Source organism: Megascapheus bottae, chromosome 2, assembly GCF_031878675.1.
Source record: "Megascapheus bottae isolate mThoBot1 chromosome 2, mThoBot2.hap1, whole genome shotgun sequence".
In the NCBI taxonomy this organism is placed as follows: domain Eukaryota; kingdom Metazoa; phylum Chordata; class Mammalia; order Rodentia; family Geomyidae; genus Megascapheus; species Megascapheus bottae.
Genome location: NC_143510.1, coordinates 63,728,847 through 63,756,054, shown reverse-complemented (window position 1 = coordinate 63,756,054; position 27,208 = coordinate 63,728,847). Strand labels below are relative to the sequence as shown.

General features: G+C 34.4%; 1 long non-coding RNA gene across 2 annotated transcripts in view; it reads right to left on the bottom strand.

Moving 5' to 3' along the window:
* LOC150067232 (uncharacterized) overlaps nucleotides 1–27,208 on the bottom strand; it is a 42,265-nt gene that overhangs the window by 11,595 nt on the left and 3,462 nt on the right. The window contains exon 4 of one of the 2 annotated variants that reach the window (XR_016539532.1): nucleotides 18,473–18,532. The exons of the other annotated variant lie outside the window; for it this stretch is intronic. This is a non-coding gene — a long non-coding RNA (uncharacterized LOC150067232). Of the gene's footprint in view, nucleotides 1–18,472; nucleotides 18,533–27,208 lie in introns of those variants that run through there. 2 annotated transcript variants of the gene reach the window in all.

Below are 27,208 nucleotides of genomic sequence, written 5' to 3'. Positions count from 1 at the left end.
AACAGGTCAGTTTTAATTTAAAAATACACATATCCAACAAGAATAGCTAAGATGATGTAATATTAAAACCAAAGATCGAAAGGAAAATTTCATTCTGGAAATCTCAATGATTTTTTTTAATTCTTAAGAACATATTTAATTATTGAAATTCACTTTCCATTGTGAACAAAACCTAGCTACATAAGGTCATATAGGATGAGGCTAAATGAAAGGACCTCCAGGATATAGGAACAAGAGCCATATAATGTATGATTGTTGTTCTTAATGTATTGTGTTATTTCTCATCTCTTGTGTTGTCCCTTGGTTATCTCATATTGTTGTAGCATCTTATCTTATTATCTGATATATTGTATATATATATATTTATTTATTTGAAATAGGATAGGGAAGGGGAAAACAAGATGATGGGAGGGGAGGGGGAGAGAAATGGGGACATAAACAAGAGAAAGGATAGGAATGATTGTTAAGTAGTGCACCTTCTATCTGCTGAATGTAATGTAACCCTTCTATTAATTACTATATATATATATACATATATATATATAGACTTTATGCCAAAAAAGGAAATTCACTTTTCAGTCAAGAACTTTTTAACATATTTAGAAATTTAATAATAACTAGGTTTTAAGTTGTCAGTGCTTCCTACATTTATTTCATGTGTGTTAGCCACCAGTACTTAAAAAAAGATACTGACACCTCAGTCTTCAAATTCAGATTGATGTGACTCTTAGCATACTCTTACCTTTTAATTACATATCTAATTAAATATTTAACCAATTTTTCTCACTTTTCTAATTTAAAATAATGTTTCTTTTTATTTTGAACCAATGTTAGTAGATCAATTTAGCCACCTTCAAAAAAAACTTGATGAAAGATAAGTTGATAGTTCTTCCATAAATGAAAATATTTTCATCTTTTAAGCTATACAAACCCATTCATTTATATTTGACATTTCTTCACATTCTATGAATAATAAAAATGTTTTACATCGGTCATATTTAGAGTTATTTATGTAACGAAATTCAGAAAGATCAAAATAGAAATTTCAGTTACCCAAAGCTATTAAATAAACAGCAGAATTGCAGAAAAATACACCAATAGAACCAATTTACTCCTGTATTTGAGCATTTAATACATTTTAATTTATATTTAAAACAGCTTTTTAAAATGAGTTACAATTTTGTTTCCTAAAAACTAAACTGAAAACCTATGTACACATATGTTCAGACTTAATTTGTGCAAATATTGTAAACTATAACTAAAATTGTATTTCCAATAGAAATTCACAGTGATAAATTGCTTAAGGAGATTCTTGATTCTTTGTCTACAACATGCTTTACGAGATTTAACATGCAAATGTCTTCCATGAAGAGCTTGACACTGCATGCATGCTCATTCCTATATGTCCATTGCTAGAGAAGATTTGAGTTCATGCATTGTATCACTCTTGCATTCTTCTGTAAACCTGTAGGACATTTTAATACCAAGGAACTCTCCATAGTACTTTTATACCTATGAAAATAAAAGATCTCATCATCACACAATAGGCTATGAAGATAGAGCAAGCCTTTTATTCCTACAGGTCCTTTATACTATCTGAGGTTATTGGAGCAGAGACTGCTTAGGGCAAGAAAAAAGTAGGCCATGCTTATAACCAGCAAGTTTATGCATTTCCCTTTATGTTCCCTGAAATCCCACGTTCAGTAATAAAATTCTCATCCTGCATATTGACCCTCAAAATCATGAAATTACAACTGAATGGAAAGCATATCTCAACCTGTTTACTTTTATGAGATGCATGGCATAGAAATGTATGTTTACATATTTTAGCCAACCAAACTAACCCCAACAGTACAGTTCAGGATGATTGACTTGATTATGGTTTTCTATTTAGGGGGATTTTTTGAAATTCATTTATAATACAGAAAAAATTAAGAATGTTAGATATCCCCTGAAATAACATGAGTTGCTTGAAACTCCATAAATTCTTATGTATACCATTCTTTCAGGTACTTTCACTCTTTGTTTTATTTCAATTGTTTAAAACCTCAGTTCCAGCTAGGCACAGTGGGCAAACCACTTAAGATGCAGAAATCTGAGAATCCTGCATCAGTGTCAGCATGGGCACTGAAAAGTCCCTGAGACTCTTACCCCAACTAATCACCAAGAAAACTATATGTGGAGCTGTGGCTCAAGTGTCAGAGTGTAGTGTTGAGAAAAATAGCTCAGGAACAGTACACAGGCCCTGGGTTCAAGCCCAGGCTGGCACCATTTTTTAATTAATTGCGAAACACACACACACACTTCACTTTGCAGCAGAGAAAACTACAAAATATAAGCCCTATATTTCCAATTAAGAAACATAATTGATTTAAAATATAGAGGATGAGGCTGGGATAATCCATAATGTCATGTAATGATAGTCCAAAGCAGACAGAATAAGGAGTAAAAGGAAATATCTGACATAAATAATTGAAGAAGTAAACACATATAAAGGAAAGAAAATCCCAATAAGAGAAATATACTTTATGATTCCTTAACAGGGAGCTGCACACAGAAACTTTCTTCAATAGAGTAAAGTGTTTAAAGTGAGAAATGAGAACAGTAACTTCAATGCAGAGAAGCTCACATGTACTTCTAGTGATAAAGTCAACATCAGGGTTAAGGTCAGATTGATTGTATGTACCCTTCGTATAAAGAGAGGAGGGATAGATGAGTTCTTTGCTTCGGACATCTTCCTCTGTCTTGCATACTACCTCATTTAGGAAAAGTCAGACATATACTAATAGCAGGAATTCTGGAACATACCTGACTAATATTTCTCCAGCCATTAAGACCATCAAAATAAGGAAATTCTGAAAAATTATTACAGCCAGGAAAGCCTACAAATACATGTTATTTTCACAATAAATACACCATGTAAACATCTGAATAAATGTGAAGCTCATGAAACGCTTCTCAGTCTGATGAATACAAGAATATAGGATGTTAATACCAGGTATAATTGGGATTGGAGCAGAGGAAATAAGCCCATAATACTATTATAATTATTTTTTAAAGCTGTCCTACAATGGTTTATTTATAACATGTCAGCAATCTCCTTCCAAAGCATACATACTCACACTCTTTCTGTGAGAAACTAGGACAAAGAGAGGAGTCCCTAAGCATTAAAAGTAAAAGGATATGAAGGGCATAAGTATAAAAACAGCATTCATAATTATCAAATCAGTAGTTCCCTAAGCTGTGTTGAATGGTCATAGTCATGCTGTGAATTTTTAAGACGGGAGATGGTTCATTATTAGAAGCTGTCATTTCCCGCTTTCTCTCACTGGGTGGTGGTCACCAGATGAGGAGAAGTGCACTTAGAAATTCTGAATAGATTGCTGATCAGATACTGCCTTTATTCCTGTCCACATTCCTGCAGGCCCTGATGCTTTCCCTTCTCCCTTGTGTATCAAATCTTTCTCCCTGAGTCTGATGACACCAGATTTCTTGGGGCCTCTAATTGACCCAGTGGGGACAATGGACATAAGCAGAATCCTTGACTAGGGAAGTTGAACAACTTGCATGACCTGAGAGGAACCTCTGGGTGTGACCTCAGTAATGGCTGACTTGAATATGTAAAATAAGCCTGGGTTATCATCTGTGTTGTAATTATAGTTATTCTGTATAAATGTGGAGCAACAGAAGATGTGGGTTTATTTGTGAATTGCACATGCCTAATAGGTAATAATATTTTGAAGAATAAAGAATTTTATACATGCAATTAGATTTCAAAATAGCAGTGTGGAAGCAATCATAAAAGGCAAATACCATACATGAAGAAATAAACTGAACAAGCTAGCCAAAGTATATATTTTTGTATTTAAATAAATATATATTAGATATTCCTAGACTTCTGAAAACATACATACCATATAGAATTATGTCATATGATGCTACACATTCATGCAACTATTAAATATATATAATTTATATTCAGACATTAATAAAATACTATTAATCCTATCATTAGTATATGTTAACAATAGATCACTAATAAGTAAAATTATCTGCATCTTATCATTTTCAAGACAGTTAAGAATGTAATGTAAATGAACTAATGTTGGAGCAAGATATCTATCTTTTATTATAAGAGGATATGTTATCTCTCTTTTCCTGGTGCAGCACTAATGACTGCAAAAAGAAAATACTATATAATTTTTGTCAAAAAAATTTCTTTTGCCAGTCCTAGGCTTAAGCTCAGGGCCTGAGCACTGTCCTTGACTTTCTCAAGGCTGGAGCTGTACAACTTGAACCTCAGCACCACTTCCGGCTTTTTTCTATGTATGTATTACCAAGGAATCGAACCTGGGTCTTTGTGCATGCGAGGCAAGCACTCTACCACAAGGCCAAATCCCAACCCCTGTCAAAATTTTATAGATAAATTTTGATGAAGTTGATGAAGTTGATTAGAAGCCTCCCCCACTAAAAGACTTCCAGCATTAGTTAGAGTATAAGCACTGTTAACGGAAATACTAAAGATTCTACTTACCTACCAATTTTTCTCATAGATCTACCACAAATTCAGGAATTGTGGACCATATACAAAGAAAGAAACCCATACTGGAGGACTTTTGAACAAAGTGTGGCATATATTGTGTGTGAAGTCCAAGGAAGAAATCAGGCAATGAGTGCCAGGTTGGAAGAGAGTGGTTGGGTTGAGATAGAACTGAAATGCTCCTTGGGGTATTTTCTGGAAAAGGGACTGTGTGCTGTGACTCAATGCAGATAGTAGTGATGTAGCCCATTTAAAGCTTTCAATCTCACCAAGGTGAAAGATAAGGTCTAACACTGTTTTGGCTGTAGCATATGCTTCTAAAATAAATAAGAATGATTCGTGTTTCTCTATGCAAAAAAAAAAGTTCTAAAGCATTGAGTGAAAATTATACTTAGGTTCACAGAGCCCCACGACTCTTGTATTCATCCTCTCAAACTCACCAAACTTTAGTTATGATATTTTTGTTTTAGAAGTGTCACTTCTTGTTAGTCAACTCATTCCTTCAAATTCCAATAAATGTGGCTTTAAAATATCTTTAGTGCAATCAGGATTGTCTCTACCCTTGGGTCTCAGCAATCTGAATATGTTTTGGATAAAACATTTTCTACACAAACATTTGAAAATGACATTTTAATATCTCTATGTTCTGTGTAAAGCAAGCTAATAACAAGGCAAAAGATGATAGGTAATTTTTTCCTCCTCTTTTCTCCACATGATTAAAACTTTGTGACCTCCCACTGATCGATTACTTCAGTTGATAATAAAAGTTTTAAATAGCTCTTTACAAGATGTTACCTGGGGAAATGGGGACCATGTCATGAGAAAGGGTATCAAGGTTTGTGAAGTAATGCACCTTCTATCTGGTTAATATAATGTAACCCTTCTATTAATTACAATAAAAAATATATGTTAAAAAGAAAAAAAAGATGTTACCTGGTTAAATATTTTTGTATTTTTCTTCTCACTTAGTTTTTTCCAGTTAGTTCACATTTACCATTTTTATTCCTATCCAACAGAAATCTGTCTTGGAGAAATTCAATACATTTTCCAAAACCACACAGCGAACAGGTTTTAGAGCAAATACTAGAAATCAAAGGGTCATTTTCTAGGCAATTAATTCCTGTGAGAATTTAACTCCTGTGGTACTGTGTTTTTCCACCTCAATTTCATTTTTCATCCAGGGATATTTATAGAAGAAAGCCATTCAGTTATTTAGGAGCTCAGTAGTAGTAGTAGTAGTAGTAGTTAGTAATAGTGACATGGTCTCAGGTGGAACCATAGGCTCCAGGTACAAATTTCAGCTTTGTGACATGATTAAGTATATTCAGTCTATTTTTTTTTGTTAATCCTGGGGCTTGAACTCAGGCCTGAGCACTCTCAAGGCTAGAGCTCTACCACTTGAGTCACTCACCATTTCTGGCTTTTTCTATGTATGTGGTACATAGGAATAAAACCTGGGTCTTCATGCATGCTAGGCAAGCACTCTACCACTAGGCCAAACTCCCGGTCTCAATTCAATCTTTTTCCCTTTAACTTTTTAGTCTACAAAGTGCGGCTAGGAATATCTTAATAGTGTTGGGAAGATAAAATATATTGATACACACAGAATGAAAACTGCCTGGCACACATGCAAAGATTATTAATACTATTTTATTTGGAAAAAATGAATGATATTTTCTAATTAAAATGTTGATTTGAATAGCTTCACTTATAAGTCTTATTTTTACATGGTTTGTGTGTAATGGCTATAGGATCCTGTTTTTAATGAGCTCCTCTGTGGAATTTTCTTAAGAATCTATGAAATTTGACATACCAAGTTTCCATATAAATCTCTACTTTCTGCCCTATTCCTTCCCTTCCACCATTCTCTTCTCTGATTTATTCATACTCATAGTAGTGTACATATTTAGAGACTATAATTCTATATCCCTGTAATTTGTTTCTCATGTGACCTTGAAGAAATTATTCCTACTTCTGGGGCCAGGTTTTATTATTGTAAAATTGAGCCATACTTCCAACTCAACTCATTAAACTGTTGTAGACATTGCCTAATTAATGAAGTAACAATGCTTTAAAAGCTAAATGTCTTCTCTGTTTCTCGAGTTTTGTAAGAATAATCAGTGAAAAGCTAATGTCACTCCTCTGGAACCTCGCAGGCTATCCTAAAAACCTGTGTATGTTTGTACTATTTTTGTTTCAGGCATTCTTTCTCTCAAATTAATTGATGTGCTAGAGAGGGGGAATCAAAACCCTTTGATTTTACTTTGAGAAGTGTCTACTTTGCAAAGGAAAATATATTGTTATCCAAAGTTAACTATAGGGGCCGGGAGTGTAGCCTAGTAGGAGAGTGCTCGCATAGCATGCACAAAGCGCTGGGTTCAATCCCTCGGTACAACATACACAAAAGCCGGAAGTGTTGCTGTGGATCAAGTGGTAGACTGCTAACCTTGAGAAAGCCCAAGGACATTTCCCAGATCCCGAGTTCAAGCCTCAGAACTTAAAGGAAAAAGTTAACTATGAATGGGTTATAGTGATGGCTCATACTTATATCCCTGTTTATTCAGGAGGTTGAGATTGGAAGATCATGGTTAAAAGGTAGCCTGAGCAGAAATGTCTGTAAGACTCTGACTCCAACAGCCAGCAAAACTACTGCACTGGCTGGGAGCCAAGTTGCTCATGCCTGTGATTCTATCTACTCAAGAGCTGAGATCTGAGGATTACAGTTCTAAGCAGGAAAGTCTGTGACACTCTGATCTCCAATTAACCACGAGAAAACTGGAAGTGTCTCTGTGGCGTCAAGTGGTAGAGTAGTAAGTAGCCTTGAATTGAAGAGCTTAGAGTTATCCTCCAGACCCAGACTTCAAACTGGCAAAATCAAAGCTGGAATGGAAGTGTTGCTCAAGTGGCAAAGTGCCAGCTGTGAGTTGGAGTTGGAAGAAATTGAGGGAAAGCATAATGCCTTGAGTTCAAGACCCATGCCTGAACACACACACACACACACACACACACACACACACACACACACACACAACATATTGCCAATATACCGTGACTTTACATATGGAAGGCAAATAGATGTTTTTTTTCCCCAAAAGTAAGTACAGATGTATATTTCTTTAGTGTTCAATTATTCAATAATGAGTATTGCAATTCTGTTTGACTTGTTTGGTTTTAGTGGCTCACAACCATTTTCCTATTGTAACAGACATGGTTTTGTGCTGGATAATCCATCACATTGCTTTAACTTTATGTTCACATGCATTCTACCAGGGATAGCATGGAAGAAACACTATTGGTTAGAAAAAGAAATGTTACCCATGCTACTTCCATTAGAAGATGCAAAAGATGAATACAAAAAGGACTGTGATTATTTGTGCAATCTGAATAGTCACAGTGCACTAGAGTGTTCAAAGACTATTTATTCACCCAGGCAATTTTTAGTGAAGGAAATTTCACTTGGAAGAATTTTTCTAGATTTTTGAAAATAGAAATAAAAACACATTTCTGCTCTTGAAAGGTAATAGGCTAATGTGGACTGGAGCATCCTACACAAACAAACACACACACACACACACATGCATACATACAGACACAAACACACATACATACATTATAAATACAATTGATTTGGTTTAACTTAGTATAGTCCAAATTACTATAAACTCTTTTACTTGAAGATAATAATGAGTATCTCATTATTACTTGGGAGAGAATTTTGAAAATGGCACTGGTAAGAAACTAAACTTTTCAAATTTAAGTCTTTATCATCTTAGTAATATTTCAAATGTAAAGATTCCTAACACATGATATGCATACGCATAACACATTGTTTGTGAAGTTTGAGTTGTCACATGACCCCTCAAAGGATCTCAGGTTGTTACATTTAAGATTAACGAGGCATTGGATAACCATTAAGAAGCTATTTGAGAATATGCCTTTAATTAAAATGAATTATGTATATGAGATAATCCCATTCAACCTGTTTCATTTAGAGAGATAAATCATGGCTATTTCACTCCTGAGAAGGGTCCTAACATTGGCAAATTGAATATTGATGTTACAATGCCCAAATAATTAATGCCAGTCAGCTTCATCCATAATGGGTATATCCTGAGACTGCCTATCAGAGAAAATTAAATGTTTCTTTTTTATTTGACTGTGTGTATGCACTTGTACAGGTAATGAGATACAAAAAAAGTAGTGCAGTACCTCTTACACATAGTCTCTGAATACTAAGCAACTGATAACATCAATTCTCAAAAAACAAGTACTGACCAGCCATAGCTTTAATCAGTATTAGTATTAAACACAAATGCAATTCATATGCAACACACTTACCACCTATTGACTTAGTAATAATTTCAGTGATATTTTTTTCTACTCAGGAAATAATATCAGTGGTTTAATCCTAACAAGTTTACCTTCAAGACTATGCCATGTTTCAAATGGATACCTGGTACTCTAATAGACAGACACTATCTCTTTTTTCTATGGGGGTATGCCAATAGTTATAGGTTTATGCATGATGAGTTTAATAAAGCTTACAATTAGGGATCAATCATATTACTGAGGGGCTACTATTGCTCTACTTTTATAGGTGAGGAAACTGAGACTTAAGATTTTAAAAAAAAAATTGGCCAAGATCATGAAAGTAATGTGCCTGGATTCCACTTCTTACAATTAGATACTCAAGACAACAGAAGGTTTTACTGCACTCATATGTCAAATGTGTGGGATCACACATTGTTTTCAAGGTGAAGGAACACAGAGGCTTTCCTTGGATTCTTATGCTCAGCAAAATTTGTAAACTCATGATTATCACAGATAACAGATTAATTCTAAGTTTCAGGTTCTAATTTTGTTTGCTCACAAAATCTAATTATAAGCTTTTATAAACAAGTTTTCCTTTTGTCTTACCATAGGTAAATACACCTAAACCTCTTGAAATACATGCATACAAACACTTTAGGAATATGCACAGTAGGAACTGTAATATGAAGAAAGACATGGAACTTCAAACAATGTCTAAGGTCTTTATAGACTTAGAATTCTTTCCTAGGGGGAAGAAACAAACAGAAGTAATATTTAATTAGAAGTTTCCTTTTGGAAATGGAAAGAATCTATTAGTTACCCAGGGGGAAGTAGGGAAATGTCAAGACAAATGTGATTACAGTTTCCCAAAAACATTTCATTTGTTTTTCATTCACAGATATCACAACTGCAGCCATCTGACTAGGAGCATAACAATAACCTTAAAAGGCGCATATTACATGGTTTATGCTGTAGTTTCACCGAGAGTTTCACAGTAGCTTAATCAATAAAGCAGTGCAAGCTGTGAACAATTATAATAAAACACCTTAAGAATGATCCACAATTAAAAGGTAGAAGGAAAAAAACCCCGCAATGTAGATAAACTATTCTGCCATTCCATTTGAGAAAGTTCCTTCAAATTGTTCTGACAGTCTTATTGCATCTAACACCAGGAAGATTTCGTGTTTTGTATCTAACACCAGGAAGATTTCATGTCCTGAATCTAAATTAACTGGGAGTTATACAAGAAAAAAGAATTATAAATACCTTGCTGTTTATACTGGAATATAACTGAGGTTTATCATTTTCTGCTTTTTCACTAATACTTCAAGTTCAGCATAAAGCAGAGCATCCTAAAGTACTAACCCTGAGAAAGTGTTTGCTGTTAACCTGGGTCTCACAGCACATTAACGATAACCATAGACTGTTAAATGAATTTTAAGCATGTCCTTGGCAGTTCCTGTATTCATAAGTTATTATAATTCAGAAATATTTTCAAACAGCTCTATTTCAATTGCTCTTACATTACTTTTGGTGGTAGATGCACTACCAAATAGTTGGTATGAACATTTCATGGAGATGCTGTAGCTAAAAGACATACTATTTGCGGCAAATGTGTCTGTAGAAATAGCCTATAAATCATAATGTACTTGGTCCATCTGGCTGTAAATCCTTATTGCTGATAGTTATCTGCAGTACAGAGAAAGGGTGGATGGGTTTCTAATTTCCTCAATTATTCCAATAGCTGAAGATCTAAGATATATAGAATAGACTCTGGGAATGTATAATTGTGTAAATCTTCCTAAGTCAATAACAAATCAGTAGACTTTTAAAATATAGAAACTATGTAAAAATTGAATTCATTTTATTAATAATAAAATATTGTTCTAGCTATAAAAATATAAAGTTGGAAGGATGGGAAATGATGGTAGATAATTTCCGTGGTATTTTCAACATGCCTATCCAAAACTAGTTGCGAGTTTTCTCATTTACAGTTTATTGGAAATCTTAGTCTATCATCTTATGAAATACCAGCATACTAAATATTCATAATTCCTGTAACTTATTTCTGATATTTCTGGAAACTGACAGGCCCTAGATGATGGAGCTCCCATTATGTCCTTCTTGTTGGGTCATGGCATAACAAATACAGAAATACAGGAGTATGAGAGAAGAGGAGACAGAGATTGTGGGGTTTCTTCACTTCTGCTATAATTAGCCATCTCCCTCAATAATGAAATGAATTACTTCTATTTAAGCCCCATTTCCTAGGACTTTTGCACTGGGGATTAAATATCTAGCACATGCTTCCATAGGAAACTCTGTCAAAACAAAACAGAATGATTATATCAGCTACAGAAAAAATGAAAGGTTGCTCTACAGTTTTGTCAGTGTTTTGAATCACTACAGCTGTATCCAAGATGACTACATAGAAGAATAAAAGTAATCAGAATAAGTTCGCCATTGTGAGATATAGGATCAATTCTTCTACTAAGCCTCCATTAACCTTGCCGTGTAATTAGATTTTTGGTTAAATGCTCTTGACAATATGTTGACTAAACCCATATGCTTTAGATAAATCAAAGCTAGAAATGGCTGATTGTACAAACCACTTGAGCCAGAGAATTTAGCATTTGAAAAGTTGTCAAAATTTAAGCACATTGGTTCCCAGTGCCGCAAAAGATAAGCAGAAGGAAGAGTCAAAATTGCTAATTCAAGGCTCTCTATTGAATCCCTCTTAGCCATGTTAAATGTTGATGGTCTCGCTGTTGGAGAATAGGACCAGTTATATATATCCTTTCCTCAAAGGTGTTCTGAACTGTCAGAATGATTGGGTTAATTTGGAGTAATTGGCCTAGAGAAATAATTTTTCTTTCATAAATAACATAAACTAGAAGGATCTGGACCCTCCAGATTATGATCTGCATTGTTTCGAAGTGAGAAATGTAAAGGCAACAAACAAGAGTTACATAGAAGCAAAGAAAACTAGCAGTTAAGCACAGATACTGTCAGGATCATTTATGGTTAGTTTCAGTGGGAATTCTTGGACAAACTAAAATAAGTGTGGCATATGAGGTCAAAGAAATGAAAATATCTTCCATAGAGTAAAATAAGATGGCACAGTTTTTTACAAGAAAAACTTTAGAACAGTGTCCACGTATGCAAATAAATACTCAAAAGGTTTTGACCTTTTGCCCAATCTTTATTACATTTCTGTGGAGTATACATGAGATGTACTGAGCAGGCTTTTGGTCAATCCTTTCACAGGATTGAGGTTTCCTTAGCTCAGCATGCTTGGCTCAGTTGCACATGCCCAGCACCTATAGCTTCTAGCTACCAAATTCACATTGTTCTCATATGATTCAGAGGACAGAGGGAAATGTGATGGCAATGTGCAATTCATGTGAAAATAATACTAATATATGAATAAAAATGAACTTTCATCATTTTAGGTAAAAAAATGATAGGCGAGAATATCGTCATATGGAGGTAGTTATCACCTTCCAAAAGTCAAATATTTCATGTCCCCACGCATTTGAGGATGAAAGACATAAAATGATCTTGGTGATTATAATGATGACAATGAAGACAATTGCTATTGTAGCAAAAGTGATGAGATGCAAACATGAAGTGGGAGCATCTGGAGGGAGCACTGGCAAGGGATGGGGAGATGGAATTAAGGAATGACAAATGGATGGAAGAATGTTTATATACTTACAGCGTAGTGAATTTTTTAAAAAATGCTACTTGAACAAAAAAAGAAGAGGAAAAAGAGATTTGAGAATACAGTAGAAGTGCTGTATTTTCTCCAACTTCCCTATGTATGGAAACACTCCTATTATACACATATATTCATGTTAACACTGAATAAGGAAAAACAAACACAAGAAGCAATCCAGCAATTAATCTTGAATTACAAGTCTCCTGTCAACCAGGTTCCAAGAAGCACTGCCAAATGTCTTTTAGTTTTAAGCTTTTCAAACATTCTTGAAAGAGTGTTTGTGTAAAATGGCATAAAGGAAACACTTTCTTAGATATTTCATACAACCATTTTCTTCATAAATATAATTTTGGGACATTACATCTGTCTAGTCTTTTATAGCATGGTGTTATGGTATAGATAATGGACCACTATTTGAAGGTTTCATTTCCATCTATGTTATTACTGACAAGTGGGAGAATCTTTTGGAGGTGGAGTCTCCAGGGAGTTGTTAATTTTCTGGAAATACTGCTTTTAAGAAAATAATAGGGAAAAAGGAGAAATCGCTAACTCTTAGGGATTGGAGATTACTCAAGTGTTAAGAGTTCCACCTACCATCAGCTACCAAGTTCAAGTCTCTGAAGGAAAAATAATAGGAGAATGGAGCCTCAGCCTCCTCCACTCTTTCTCGTTTATTTCTAATGATGAAATGATTGGATGGTTTATGCATGCTTCTGTCCTATTTGACAAGCCGTAAGCCAAAATAAACATTATCATTTTATATAAATTCATCTTCAGTATTTGTTACAGTATTGGAAGGATAAATAATATAAATACTATAACCATATCCACTCAACACTATTACATAAGTGATTGCTTGATGCCATAAGGGGAGGTAGACGAGGAACAGATTAAAATGATAGTTAAAGTTCAATATAATTTACTCATAGGATCAGAATATGAGACATTTGAAAGAGAGCTTAGTATAAGATTTGTGTTTTTCTGTTGCTCAATTGACCACTGAATATTGGATGTACTCTTGGCATTACCTGCACCTTTTTTTACAGAATGTGAAGATTATACATTTATATATTTATTTATCTATGGGTAATATGTATTTATTACCCATCCCTGCTTGAAATTAATATTTTCAATGGGCTCTTTCTAGTATTTTCTTCAAAGGACTTTCTGCTTACTTGCGGATGTTGGTTTGGAGTTTCAACTGGGAAAGTGGTCAAAAAAGACTAAATCGATACATATCATCAACCAGGTATTGCTGCTATGACTTCAAGTAAAAACCAAATTACTAATGAGAGAAACTTATCTCATTTCCTTCTAGGGATATATTTAACTCAGACAGACCTGATCTATAATAAGAATTACAGCTATCAAAGTTGATTTATATATTTCAATTATACATATAATCCATTTTTTAAAAAGTGAAGAAACATGTGTTAGTCTTAGAACTTGTGAACAACAGATCATTAGCATTAAGTTCATTAAAAAAATCTTGATATTGCAGGTCAAAAGAATCCAAGGACATGTACTGATTTTTTTGATGAATGTCAATAAAGAAATTCAGAAATCTTACTGGATCAAAACATGGTATAAACTGAACTAATTTAATAAGTCACATACTTGTATATTATAATATGCTTAGGCAATGATCTCTAAGATAACAGAACTGACTGCTTAATTTATATAAATTTACATTCATTGTTAACTCCTGCTTTTTAAGAACCAATAATAAAGCATTCTACATTATATTTTTTAGTTTATAGAAAGACCCAAGGCTAATGGTATTTTAAAAAATAGTTTCTAAAAATCATTGGAAAATAAAGGAAATGTAAATTATCTGAGGATCATTTTGCAATATTTTATTTACCAAGTTGATGACAATACTGAATATTTTAATTGTGCTAGAGTAACTAAAAGTGGATTCTACAAATTATTCTAAAAATAGTAATGTTTTTATGAATATATTTAAGATATATAATTAATTTGCATACAGTAAAATTAACTTTTCAAGCTATATTGCACTTTTTTGTCTTTTTGTGGATCTTGGGGCTTGAACTCTGCCTGTGACCTATCCCTAAGCTCTTCAGATCAAGGCTACCACCTTACCCCTTGAGCCATAGTGCCACTTCCCATTTTCTAGAGGTTACTTGGAGATAAGATTCTCAGGTTCTTTTGTGCTTTGCACCAAGATCCTCAGATCTCGGCCTCATGAGTAGCTAGCATTACGGGCATGAGCCACCGGGCCCAGCCTATATAGCACTCTTTGTGATATAATCTTTGACAGATAATAATAGAGATCAAGTCCATGTCCTCCTTCCAAATTCCTTCATATTTTGTGCCTCTGCATTTACCATTAGCCTCTTCAAACCTGATAGGTATTTGTTGATCTGGATTTTTCTCTATTTGTGTGTGTGTGTGTGTGTGTGTGTGTGTGTGTGTGTGTGTGTGCTCGTGCATGCAAACACGTGTGTGTGTGCATGTTCACACACTAACAATCAACTATACCTTTGTATTTTCCCCAAAACGTCTTGATTCTGCTTTCACTCATTAAAATAAATACACTTAATTGAGGAGGAAGGTGAGGATGAGGATGGAGTAATTGGGAAAAGGAAAGAGAGCAATAGGGGTGAGATTAACCAAGATTCATAATATACATGAATGGATCTATTAAGTAGAAGCCCTTTTGTACAACTGTTAGAGGATAACAACAATAAAGAAAATGTTTTAAAATCATAAGGAGCTTATATATGTCAATAGTTTGTTCCTTTATATGGCTGATCATTATTCTCTTCATTCATCAAGGGAGGGGACATTTTGTCCCCAAGTGTTTTGAGATGCATACCTAGCAATCAGTCATGCCTTAACTATGTAAAGAAAGTTATATTTAACCAAGTTATTCTTAAGTTTAAGTTATCCTTACAAACAAGTATATTTACAACTGGTAAAACTTTTAATTACTAATATGTAAAACTTCTTAGCACTTCCAAAAATTCTTGCACATTCCTACAAGCCCTGCAGTGTCATTTATTCTTAATTTATCTATTTACCTTTAAACAGTTTTTTTAAATAATTGAGCAAAGGGGTTTCAATGCAACACATCAATATATAATTACAATGTATCTTGGCCAACAGGGTTAATTTTTATTTTCCCAGTAACTAATAATATTGTGCATTGTCTCATATGTCCTTACCATCTATATACATTCACAATAGACTCCCCATCCAATGTTTTGGCCCACTTCTACAAATTGACATTCATTTGGTTTGTTATTTTATTGTTTAAATTTTCTTCTCTATTCTAATACATGGGCTTTGTCCAAAATGTTAGGTGCAGTTCTTGTCTTCAAATGATTTGCATCGTGACTCTTGCTTCCTTCACATGTAATTCTCTGGAGAAAACTTTTAAATTCTGATAATCTCAATTTATTACTTATGGCTTTGTTTGACTGCTATACTTTCTATATATTAGAATTACGCATTAGAACCAGAAACTCTTATGTCTAAAACAATATAACAAAAAGTACATCCTTTTTATTCAGTTAAGTTTTGTAGTTATACTTTTAACAGTTAAGTCTATGCTTACCTTTGTACAAGGTGCAAAATATGTGTGTTTCACATTTCATTGCACATAGTTACCCAATTTTTCCTCACAGTTTGATATAAAAATATTCTTCTCTTTCCATTAATTTGATTCTTCATTTCTGTGAAACCAAACTGTAGACTATATTTGTTTGAGTCAATTTTTGCAAGTACCATTCTGTTTCATTAATCTACTTCCATCAATCTCACAATATTTTGATCACTACGTTGTAAGTTTTTAAATCAGAAAGTGTCAGTCATTCAACTTATATGCCAAATTATCTGGCTATTCTGTTTTCTTTGCTTTCCTGTATAGATTTTAGAATCATTCTGTCAATATGAACAACAAAGTCATACTGTGATTTTGATTAGGTTTCCTTCACATCAAATCTCTAATGTATGAGAATAGTAACCCTCTTTAGCAGCAATTCTCTATCTTCTTTTATGAACTGTTCATCAATTTATATATATTAAATATTCACATATATCATGCAGGCATTTTGTTAAATTTATTTTTATATATCTCTATAAAATATTACATAGAGCTATGAACTTTCAGTTGAATTTAAATTTAAATATTTTATTCATTAAAAGAAGTATTATAGATGGTAGTTTCTTTTTTCCTTCAAAATGTCTGAAGATTTTGCTGGTATTTTGAAATAAAAGTTGATATTTTATAATATCTTATTTGTTTTTCATGATATAAAATACTACATATTGAATAACTTAAAATAAAGTAAACTTAACTGGTTTGTAGATGATCAATGATCAAGAGAGCAGCATCTGGCTATGATTTTAAATATATCACTCCATGCCAGGAAAGCAACAGGAAGTGAGACCTCTCCATATATTAATTAAAAAAAAACACCTAAAATGATGAATTTAGCAAAGCTGAAGCTAAAGTTGACCCAAGCGCCTGTGGCTTATGGCTGAAACTAGATACTCAGGAGGAGGCTGAGATCTGAGGATTTAGATTTGAGGCCAGCCCAGGTGAGAAGGTCCTTGAAACGCTTATCTCCATTTAACCAATAAAAAAAAGAAAACAGGAGGAAGCCAGGAGTTTGGCCTAGTGGTAGAGTGCTTGCCTAGCATGCACAAAGACCTTGGTACCACACAGATAGAAAAAAGCCAGAAGTGGTGCTATGGCTTAACTGGTAGAGCTCTACCCTAAAGAAAACCCAAGGACAGTGCTCAGGCCCTGAGCTCAAGCCTAGGACTGGCAAAAAAAAAAAAAAAAGAAAAGAAAACAGGAAGTGGAACGGTAGTACAAATGGTAGTACATTAGCTTTGATCATTAAAGCCCCAGAACCAGCATACACACAAGAAAAACTTGTAGCTGAATCTCAAAGCATGATGTGGATTATTCCTTTCCATCTCTAGACATGTGAAATATGAAAACTTGAAAAAGATAGAAGAGGCCCAGAATAGATAATCCCTTTGTATAACAAAACAAAACAACAACAAAAAATAGATTCCAGAGTAATTTCGCATGAACCCATGTTCCAATTCTGCATACAATTGGTATGTGCTTCGTTCCCCAAGGCCTCAGTCAGATTCTTTTCCATTGATGTTCTAGGCCTATCTCCCACAGCTGCAGTTGGTCTATGGCTCTTGGAGATCAGTGTTAAAGGCTGATAGCTGTGGGGAGATGTGTCTGTGGCTCCACTAGTCATTACTATAGTAGAAACCATCATCCTCTTGTGTTTAAAATTTCTTTTTCCCTCTTTGGTACTTGGGATTGAATTCATGGAATTATTGTTGCATAACATGCTTTGCTACTTGGGTAACAGATTCAATCATTGTGTTCTGGTCATTTCTGAGACTAGGTCTTGCTTTCAGCTTAGGGAGGGTGAAGATCACACTTGTCTTATTAGTGGAGACTATGGAAATATTGACTTCAGTTTGGGCAAAATTATAATGGAAGCTCTATACAATAACTGTTCTCCCTCATTAGTTAGAATTGTATTTTTTTCTTTTTATATTTTATTGTTGGGGTGACGTACTGAGGGGTTACCACAGTTACATTTGTCAGGAAGTGGGTACATTACTTCTTGCACATTGATACTTCTCCAAATTTCCCTCCCCCATCTCCCTCTCAATCGTCTTGTTTTCCCCCTTCCCTTTACTAAATAAACAAATTAATGTATATACAATGCACCAGGTACCAAAGTCAGATACACTAACAACATGAAATAAACCATAAGGGGAAAAAAAAGGAAAAGAAATAACTTCACATAGGACATTAAGAAGAAGAATCACAAAAATAAACCTCTTGTTTCCATATCCTGGAGTTCACTTTGCTTTGCCTCATTCTATAGGGCCATATTTATTTTGAGCAGGAGATGAAATTCCTTGACTCACCATTTTTTCTTGAGTTTCTTGTTCTGCCCATTTGAAAATGAAAGTAAGACTGATATCACACAAAATTACAATTGTTTTTTAGGTATTCATTGGAATTTATTTTTTCTAAATATAGTTCTCTATTTGCTTCTTTTTTATTGTATTTTATTTTGGGGATAATGTATAGAGGGGTTACAGTTACATTCTTCAGGTACTGGGCGCATTACCTTTTGAACCTTGATAACCCTTCTCATGTTTTTGTCCCCCTTTACCTCCCCCCATACCCTCTCTCCCTTATTTCAAAAAAGCAAATAATCGTATATACAATATACCAGGTAACAAAGTCAAATGCAGTAACCACTTGAGATTAACCATAAGGGAAAAAGAAGTGAAAGGAAATAATTTTAAGATAACAACCAACCTAAGATAATTGGGAGGGGGTGGGGAAGAGGGAAACAGGTACAAAAAATGTGAGAAGGGGTATAATGTATAAGAAGTAATGCACCTGATGAATATAACTGTAACCCTTCTATAAATTATCTCAACAATTAAAAAAATAAAATAAAGAACCAACCAAGTGCTCTACAGCTGCACAGACTATAGAGCTTCACAATCTTGGACAGGTATTTTTACTCCCTCTTTCCTTTTGTGCATCATCATCGAACAGAGTTTTAAGCCAAAAACCAACCCAAGATTTATGAGTATTAAATCAGTCTGTACCTACTGTGTAATTTGACAAATACAGATACATTCTGTGTCAACAACAATCAACTGCAGATCCACAAAATATGGAACTTAAAGAAGGAGCAATGGGCCAGAAATAGAAAGGTATAATGAAAGACAGGAGGAAATAAGAGAAGAGTGATGTAGGGAAGAAAAGGAATAGAGTGAAGATAACTAAGATCCAAAGTCAGAGAAAGGGAAGAAAAGAATGAATGAAAAGTAAAAAAGAACAAAACAGATAATTTTAAAAAGTGAAATATATATATATATATATGAGATCAATAATGGAAATACTTTAAAATTCTGCAAATTTAAAGAATTAATACTAAAATTAAAAACACTAAGATTAGCCGGGGGCCATAGCTCCTACTATATTTCTATCTACTCAGAGGCAGAGATGACAGTTCAAAGCAGCCCAGGTACTAAAGTCCTTGAGCCTCTATTTCCAATTTACCACTAGAAGACCGGAAATGGAGCCATGCCTTAAGGGGTAGGTCGGTAGCCTTGAGCTGATAAGCTCAGCGACAATGCCCAGGCCCAAAGATAGAGCTGTATCCTTGAGCTGAAGAGCTCAAGGATAGCGCTGTGACAAAGAATCCAAGCCCCAAGACTGACAAAAAAAAAGACACTAAGATTGAAAAATAGGGGATTGATGTTTCTAGGAAAGAACAGAACCATAACGAAGGGAAAGCAGGGGAAAATGGTGAAAAAATAGGCAAAAAATGAAAATAAAGAAAAAAATAATAGAGTTTAAAAAATTATAAATAGAAAAAAATTTCTTGGCCAGGAGTTTGGCCTCATGGGAAAAGTGCTTGCCTAGCATGCATGAAGACCTGGATTCAATTCCTTGGTATCACATACACAGAAAAAGCCAGAAGTTGTGCTATTGCTCAAGTGCTAGAGCTCTAGCCTTGAAAAAGTCCAAGGACAGTGCTCAGGATTTGAGTTCAAGCCCCAAGACCAGAAAAAAAATTCTTCAGTTTATTTGAAGAAGCTTGTGCCTCCTCTGTGTTCAGGAATAAGTCTCTTGATGGAGTCTCTGATTTCCTTGTGATGATTGGTTTTCCTTTGGCTTAGTTGGTTTTGCCAATCAGTTTGTTTGAGGGGGCACAAAAGTTCTGCCTTATGGACTTGGGGTCTTTGTGACTGGCCTCCCAGGCTAATTGTTCTGGCAGGGCTATTTGCTTCGTGTGTCCTGCAGGCTGTTTTCTGTAGCTTGAATGTAGGTGGAATTGTATCCTATCTGTAATCAATAGTGGGCTTCAGTAGGACTTTGCTAGTTCAGTGACAGTTAAAATTTTCTTCTAGCCAACCTACTCCAGGAATTGAGCAGGCTCTTTGAAAGAACTTGTTTTTTCTTAGAATTCAGGTGCACTAATTTCCCATAAACTTTAATTTCCTGATGATTCTTAGAGAAGTTGTAAATTTTTAGTTTGGCCAGACGCTTGTTCTTTGAAGCATGGAATTAATGTCTGCATATTTTTATATCCCAAGCAAAAGCTAGAAGCCTCATTATTTAGTCTTCAAAAATAGTAAAATGCACACATGTCATTATTTTCATTTGAACGTTTGGGTTCAACTTTAGAAATAGAGGCTATGAACACTTTGAGATCATCTTGAAGACTCAACTGAAACAGATTAGTAATGGAGACAGAAAGATGATTCTCTTGGTCTTTGAATGATTTAATCACAGTATAGAAACATGAAGTACTCTGGAACAATGAGCAACTGTATGGAATCAGTGTCAGTTGAGACTTTTTCCACTCCTACTTTTAGACTTATGACTATACCTTTTAACAAATCATTTATCTTTTATTATTTTAAGTACTTATACAAGGTGTTCTGCTTAATAAAGCAGTTTATGATTGCAGTGTATCTTGATTAATGTCACCATTCAATCTTTTCACCCATCTCTCTTCTCCACATCCCTTCCCTGAATCTTAGTAATTTGGTAAGTTATATCTTGACTTATGGACTACATTCTCACCCTTCTCCTCTAATCTTCGTTCATTCATCACTTTCTCTTTGTCATCATCTCACCACTTTCAAGTACTTGCTTCCTATATTATTTTTTGTGGATCATGGGGCTTGAACTCAGCCTGGGCACTGTTCCTGAGCTCTTCATCTCAAGGCTACCATCCTCCCCGTAAGCCAAGCCCCACTTCATGTTTTCTAGGGGTTAATTGGAGATGAGTTTCCAGACCTTTTGTGTCCGGGTTGGCTTTGAACCCTGATCCTCAGATCTCAGCCTCCTGAGTAGCTAGGATTACAGGTGTGAGCGACCACGCCCAACTTACTTTTGTTGAACTTCACCTTTGCCTTTCTAAGGACTATTTGAATCTCTCAAAGCTCATGTTCATCTCCTTTATATCACTGATATCTTGTTCGATGGTTTGTCTGCTTTTTCAATGACTTGTCTTTTAGAAACATAAAATGTATCCTGTTACTTATGAAATTGACTTATAATACTCTAGGTATGGAATTGAGAACAGTGTTCTCTTTATATATGTACTATTTAGTCAATACCTTTCTTGTCTTGTTTTCCAATCTTCCTAAGATGAAAGTCTTAAGAATTTATCTTTCTATACCATGTTAATATTCTGCAGTGTCATTCATATTCTGCAGTGTCACTCTTAGTCTTTAAATAAAGGGATATTTTAAATCCTACTATTTAGTGTAAAGACACTTAAAAATTGCCTCATCAAATCAGATTTAAGACAAAAATGCTTTTTTTACATTATTATTTTGTACTTACTGGTATATAAGAATAAAAACACTTACATTAGAAAGGAGCAAGTCAAAATGTTATCATTGCTTCACCTTTTACTTGTGATATCGAGGAAACAAAAACATTAGAATAACAATAAATGGTACAATTTACATGGTTACTAGTGAGAAATGAATGAAAATGTAAAACATAATTTATTATATCTAGTAATAGTGAACAAGTACAGCATAGAAGAAAATGCAACCACAGAAGAAATGACATAGGAGCCGGGAATTTGGCCTAGTGGTAGAGTGCTTGCCTAGCATGCAATGAAGATCCAGGTTCAATTCCTCAGCACCATATACATAGAAAAAAGCTGGAAGTGGTGCTGTAGCTCAAGTGGTAGAGCTCTAGCCTTGAGAAAGTCCAAGGACAGTGCTCAGGCCCACAACTAGCAAAAAAAAAGAAAAAAGAAAGAAATGAAGTAAAACAAATTATACAATCAACCTTTATACAGTACCTAATTAAATATCTTTGAAAACAATAAGTTCAATATATGTAATAACTATTTTTTATTGTTTAGAATTTATCTTATGGGTATTTAATTCCCTCCATCTCATATATATATATATACATATATATGTATATATATCTCTGTGTTTGTGTATGTGTATCTGCATATATTTAATTAAATGGTAATTAATACTATTGATTAATACTTTCTCTGCATGAGCAGTAGGAGGATAGGTCAAGATTAGGAGAAAAGAAATGTCTGATCTGAATATAAGAACAAAAATTATCTAATGAGAAATTATGCACTCCAAAATATGTTAATATGCACCATTTATCCAATACTGAAGTTGAAATCAACACTGAACCTAATCCATAGGCTTGTAACTTGTACCTATCCCCAAAGTAGTAGCACATAATAACCTTGAATTACGCTAAAAGTACAAACTACATTTACTGGGTATAACCTGAGAAAAGCTTCCCCGGTGAAATAGCAGTGACAAATTATGCAACAAAAAGACAGCCAGAAAGGTTAACAGTGAAGCCAATCTGAGTTTAAAATAAGGATGAGTTCAGCACACCTCTCATTAGAAATGAAGGTTTTTAATTGAGACAGTGTACTCTTCCTAGGAACCTCAATTTTCATGTGAACATGACAATCTTAGCTCCAAGTTCAACTCATTATTAAAGCACACAGCACTATTTTTACCTATATTATCTACATGCTCTTCTCAGGGAGACTAATCTTAAACTCAGTGCAGTTGATATTCCTGGAAAATATGTCATCCCTTCAGTCATAGGCAAGAATATGGAATTAATTCTGCTCACTATGAAATGTTATAACTGGATTGTATGATCTTGCATCCTCCCCACCTCCATCTTCATTAGCAGCTATGTGAAAGACAGTAGCATTTCCCACAAACTTTATTGTGTGGTATACAGCATCATAGCTCAGAATAAAGCCTTACACACTATGCAGTGTCTTTTGTTTTTATGCCTCCTAACAAAAGACTGTACCATAACCAACAAGTTCATTTTTACTGGAAAGGCCCTCTGACTTGAAACAAAAAAATACAGCTACCTTCAATTATAAAACTAGAAAATTTTACGCCGTTAAGGTTTGAATCTCACACTAGCCTCACAGCCTTATCTGAACCTCTTTACCAACATATTAGATATCATTTTAGTGCCTCTTGATTCTATTGTATCTTTTCTTATTCATATTTTATGAGCCACCTGAATTTTTTTCCAGAACAAAGGTATTAAAAACATATGGGTAGAATGAACATGGGGTTTTTATAGTGGCTTGTATTAGTTTAAAAGTTTCAACTATGTAAAATTTTTATATTATATATGTAAGTATATATAATAATAAACACATATATATCTGTTGGAAAAAAGAGTTTCAACTCTGCTCTTGTGTTTAGTTTCCTTATATTTGCACTTTAATTTGGCTGTGACAGGCATCATTACAACATGGAATCAGTCAATATTACACATTAGAATTTTTATTATTTTTCTTATAAGAATGAATTACAGAAAACCCTTGAGTGTATTCATATGCATATGCCAAAATTGTGAGTACTATGCATTTTTCAGTATAACATAGATGCTTAATTATCATTGAGGTAGATCAGTTTTCAATGGAAAACACATAGGAAAATGATCTGACATTAATGAAGTTACACAAATTATACTGAAGTATGTCAGAGTTAATTTTTCTCTGAAATCCTTCCCAGACCTACAGATATTAGTATTTCCTATAGTCTAAAATCATAAATCATAACTTGCAATGACAACAAATATGGAAGGTTACAGTCTTGTAGAGTAACATCTCAGTGCTTCAGTGATAACACACTTGAACCTCATAATACCCAGAAAGTATAACTTAATTTTACAAATATAAATGGAAATTCAGAACACTACATGAGCAAGAAAAATTGAAGAATATCTTTAAGAAGAGTATGGGAAAATTCTCCTGTTGGAGCTTTTGATGCTCTCTCAGAAACCATGGACTAGTGAAAATCCTCATCTGATCGATGACTCCTCCCGAAGGAAGAAGATACTGAGAAATGAGATGGAGCTCAGGCTGCCCACACAGGATGGCTTCCATGCTGTGCCATAGGGAGCTTGGCCCACAGATGGAGCCAGAGGGCTTCATACAAGTCTGTAGTGAACTGACTCTAGTGATAAGGTGAGCTAATTTTGATGCTCAACCCCTCCCAAATAGGCCATTGATATCATCGATGTCATTACAATAACACGAACCATAGAGATTATCATCAGCAAAAATCAGATTGAACTATAACAGCAAATAAGCAAGGAAACAAACAAACAAAATAAAAGCATGTACCCAGTGGTACCAGCAGGGCTGTATTTCCTCAATTCTAGTGTCACTTACTCAGTGTCATCCACAACCCAAATGCATCCTCATCACCTGGGAGCTCATTAAATCTACACATTCTCAATCATGCTGCACCCAAAGGATTCACTGAATCAGATATTATTTTGCGCTTGAGATTCCTTGAGCACAGTCCAAACTTGTTCAATGTAAGAAAATAAATCACAACTGACAGACAAATCCAGGCATCTTTTGTGTTATTTTGGTTTTTAATTTTTTTTCTATCATACCTTTTTATGTTACCATACATTTGATTCATGGAGTATTCCTTTTTTTGTCTCTATTTTCATTCCTGTTTCTGTGATTGATTTTGTTTCATCATCACTTGTGTCAATCATAACTTTCAACATGGATGTGGGTTAATGACAAGCTTCAGTCCAACTGAGACATACATATGTAATTATTTTATCTTTTCTAATCTTTTCTCTCTTCCAAGATCCCCTTCCTTCCCTATAGATTTCTTTGTTCTGTCTTTTCATTGGTAAGCTTCAATTTCCAGGTTAAATTTAAATCTTATCTCCTATTCAAAGTGTGATCTATCTTTTCTTCTCATTCTGTGTCTGCCGGATTCTCCTGCTCTTTATCTTCTCTTAAAAAATGATTCCCATTGTGATACTTTGTATGTGTGGTGGAGGGCTTGGTGCTGGGAGCCCAAGCTTCACTTAGAGTTATGAGTTTAAGTTAGGGAAGAATTCAGAAATCAGAGGCCTTCTGTCCCTGGTCCATGATAGGAGTGGGAGGCCTGCCCTTCATTCAACATCCCCATTGCTGAGTTCAACCCTTCACTCCTCAAATAGTATAATTCTTTGGACATACTAAGTCAAAGCCCAGCAAAGTAAGTACCAGGAAATGAGTACTTGCTGGAGTGGAGAACAGGCCAGAGGGAGAGGGGTTGAAGAAAGAAATGAAGGAGCTGGGAAAGTACAGGGAAGAATTCATGGTATATACCACAAAGGAGAAAAATAAGGGAAGGGTTAGTAGAAGGGGGAGAAAGATGTTGAAAGGATGACACATAACAAGGTACATCGTATACATACAATGTCAAGTGGCAAAAAACTTGAATACATAGCCTAAAAATTAAGAAATATGAGGTTAGGAGGGCTGGCAAGAATAATGAAAGGGGTGACATTGATCAAGATGCATTGTATTCATAAGTCACTTTGTTGAATGGCAGCGACAACGAAAATACAAATATTTGCTATCTCTTCTTCCACTCAAAAGACTTTGGTGAATATAGTTCCGGTGAAACTATGTATCAGAATGGTACAAGTATTTTACCTTGTTATCTGATATATTGTATATAGGTGTATTTGGTTATTTGAAATAAGATAGGGAAGGGGGGAAAACAAGATGAGGGGTGGAAGTAGGAGAAGGGAAAGGAGGACCAAGACATCGGAAAGGCTACCAATGTTTGTGAAGTAATGCACCTTCTATCTGGTGAATATAATGTAACCCTTCTATTAATTACAATAAAAATATATGGAAAAAATGACAATAAAGAAAAAGGGCCAAAGTCAAAATGTACATGGTAATGTTCAAAAGAAAAATTACATTATTATAGAGAAGAGAATTGTGTGTTGCAGCAAAGGCCAGAATAAATGTAGTTCTAAAAAAAAATAAAGAAACACCAAGGGGATATATCAATGATTCTGTGACTCAAATTAGGCTTCAACTAAAAGTCTCCATCTCTCCATGATGGCATAAAATAGATTCCTTAGATATTTAGTTCATCTGAGTTATGTGTTAATATAATGAACTGCTCTTTCCTAATTCTGCTGTTCTCAACTATGAACCAACACGGGTCAGACAAGTGTTAGGCATTCTGTGTATATTCTGTTGCTTTTAATGTAATACTCAAGCTTTCTTTCTCAAGTGAATGGGAAAGAACTAAATTAAATGCCTGGAGAGTATATTACATATGTTAATATTTTCTACTACATGATAAAGATAGAATTGGCAAAAAATATAAAGAACTGGTAGGTAATTGATTGGAAGACAAGAATGTTGGCTGAGACATAAGTTTGTGGACAGAGCAACTGAGTTTTAGAAACCTAAGGCAGGCTTCACTGTATCTGTGATATGTATTTGAAACATGAGCAAAATCAAAATAATTCAACCTAATTAATCAAAATTGCAGTAACAAAATCAAGCCTGCTGTGTGATTCAAATATATAGTAAAACAAATGATATTTAGCAAATGATCTCTAAAATCTTTCACAAGTTCAGGTTACGAATTGTTAAATCAGAAGAGAAATTCTTCCATAATATCCTTGCTCAGAATGTGAATAGAACACTTAAGAATTTGTGGTGTACTGTTTGAGTATTCTCTGGCCAAGTATTTCACATGTTAGAGTAGATACAATAGCAACTTAAATAAGA